The sequence below is a fragment of the Camelina sativa genome, chromosome 20 (genome assembly GCF_000633955.1).
Source record: "Camelina sativa cultivar DH55 chromosome 20, Cs, whole genome shotgun sequence".
NCBI lineage: Eukaryota > Viridiplantae > Streptophyta > Magnoliopsida > Brassicales > Brassicaceae > Camelina > Camelina sativa.
This window is the reverse complement of record NC_025704.1, coordinates 26,993,994-26,996,892: the sequence shown is the minus strand read 5'-3', so window position 1 is coordinate 26,996,892 and position 2,899 is coordinate 26,993,994.

The following is a 2,899-nucleotide window of genomic DNA, read 5'->3' as shown; positions in this document are numbered from 1 at the left end:
CATGACTTCAGAGAGGTGGCTTTCTATACCGACTGCTCAGACTTGGTGAAGATGGTGTCTTCCCCTTCCGACTGGCCAGCGTTCTCGGCGTACCTTGACGACATCAAGACTGATAGGGAGGAATTTTCTTCCTTCTCTTTGTCTTTAATTTCTAGAAATGCTAATGTAAGGGCAGATTCTTTGGCACGCCAAGCGCGTACATCTCCGCACCAAGTTTTTTTGGTAAACGATTTCCCAACCAATTGGCTCGTTTGAGCTGATCTTTTGTTGTCAAAAAAGAAAAAAGATCAGCTCAAACGAGCCAATTCGTTGGGAACAAAGATCAAAATGATCGACTTAAGAACCAATGGATCTTTGTTATATTATCCTTTGGTCTTTTGATTCTAAATTGCAATGAAAAGTCGCGCAAGTAAATAACTTTAGCTAGAAAGCAAGTTACTTTTAGATACAACAATTCATACATGGTTAAGACTATAATTTTCTTTTTGCCAACTGTTTAATGTTTTGAGTTTATTAAAATGTTTTTACACAAAATTTTTTTTTTATTTTAATATATATATATATATTAGTTATTAATTAATTTTTGATTTTTTATTAATTAAAAAAGTATATATTTGTATATATATATTTAAATAAACTCTTTTTGTGTAAAGACATTTTAATAAACTTAAAACATTAAACATTAAACATTAAATAGGTAACGTTTTTGGGTTCGGGAAACCCTAAATTCGGGTATAAAAAGGAATACTCGATGACTTTTAGAGTTTTCAACCTCTATTGATGTTTTTAGAGAGAAAAGAAAGAGAAAAACTGTTCTTGAGTGTTTTTGAAGATTTTGGTGCATGTTATTGAGAGATCTTTCCTGTGGAGTGGAGATCTGAGGCTAGTATCATAGTAGAAGCTTGCTAGGAAGTTTTTTCATGAGTTTAGAATCAGTTTTTCTCATTCTCAAAGGTGAGTGAGTGTGTGACCATGGTTGATCTAAGTGATTAGATGCTTGCTTTGTGTGATTTTGGTTGTTAAATGCTTGTGTGCTCGTTTGTGAGTGTTTTTCATGAGTTTTGTGGCTTTTGGAGCTGGCTTCACCGAGCCAAGCAGAGACGGAGGAGATTGTTTTTGGCGACTGCATCGATTGATGAAAGGAGTGCATCGGTCGACGCAGTTAGAGATTTGACGTCGATATAAGGAGTGCGTCGGTCGATGCATCTAGGGTTTAGGAGGAATTGCATCGGTCGATGCGAGGATGTTGCATCACTCAATGCAAGTGTGCAAATCGACGCACATGTCTGGTTTGCTTGTTTTTCCTTTGCGTATTTTTTATGCTTGTCTTTTCGCTTGTGTGTATAGCCCAGTAGATGGGAGGATCGCCTTATAGAGTATTTATGATAATACTAACACATCTCATTTGTGTTGTGGTGCAGATGAAGGAAAAGTGTGATCGTGGAATCAAAGCTATAAAGAGGAGGATGTTCTAGAGGCCCAATTGTTTGTTCTATGTTGCTGATAGGTTGTTAGAATTGAATGTAGGGGTCTAGAACGGTTGTTTAGCTTACTGATTCATTGTTCTGAGACGTTGTTTATGTTATTGGCATTGTTGGATAGATGTTATTGGTTATTCAATTCATTGGTTTAATATTGGTTATTTCCGCTATTTGGTTTGAACGTGGTTATGTTATTAGTGAGTATGAGATCACTAGAGAATTATTATTTCAAAAAAAGGTTCGTCATTTCAGTTTGGTATCAGAGTCCTTACGATTCTAGGTACAGGTTCACTAGGCTTTGTATTGTTGATGTTGTGGATTTACATGCTTTGATTGAATATGTGAGTTAGTCAATTGTGTGAGGCAAGAAGTCATAGAACATCCTCTTAAATCCTTCAATGTGATTCCACGGTAAGTTGTGTTTTTGTGTATAAGGTCAGATTGTTTACTTAGCCTTTTGTTCATGGTAGTGCAGATGGTTAGAGGTGGTGTTGTTGCTGGTCGTGGACGTGGTCGTGGTCGTGGTAGGGTGTAACATCCGCGAACCAGATTCTGTGATTTTTGGAAGGAGTGTCGATCGACACCCTTGTGGCATCGATCGACACCCCTTTGTCTGGGTTCGTCGGGTTTGTTTTAATTCGCAATTTTGGTTTGGTTGGTTTGGTTTAGTTATCTAAACCGAGTATATAAGTGGAGAAGCGACAAATGAAGGGTTTTAGGGTGTGTGGTCGCCGTTTTCAGAGTTAGAGAGAGAGGAGAGAGCCTATTGTGGTTGAAGGAGATTAAAGGAGAAAGATCAGAATCGTTAGGGTTTGGGAGGAAACAGTTTCGGCATATCAAATCGTTCTCAAAGGTAATGAAATTTGGTGGTTTTATTCCCAAGTCTTTCATCGTCATTCGCCTTTTTACAGAAGTAGATTTGGATTTAAACTCGATGAGTTATTGGCAGTTTCGTGAGACACGTTTTCTCAGACGCGAGTTGGGACCATCGGAGATTGTAACTGAGATCGTGGTCTCGTGTGGTGCCCGATCGTGCTGAAATTTTGAGGGAAGCTTCGTGACGTCTAGGGGTAGCTTTTCACCGGAGCGATTTGATAGTTAACGGTTGGTTTTTATTTTAGGGTTTCGTCTTTGAGACTGTTCTTTTCTGATGTTTCTGTCCAGTTTTGTTATAAGTCGTTTTTGGTTGTGTGGCTTGTTGTAGGGCGTTTCTGGGCTGTTTCAGACGTTAGGAGGGTCTCAACTGGTTGTATTGGTTGTTATAATCAGTTGATAAGGTGAGTGCATGACCATGGCTTATCTAAGCCTGAGAATCCTTTGTTGTTCTTGCTTGATTGGTGGTGCTTTGTTGTGTTGTTCTTGCTTGATTGGTTGTTTTAGTGGTGTTGTTCTTGCTTGTGGTGGTTGTGTTATGGTTC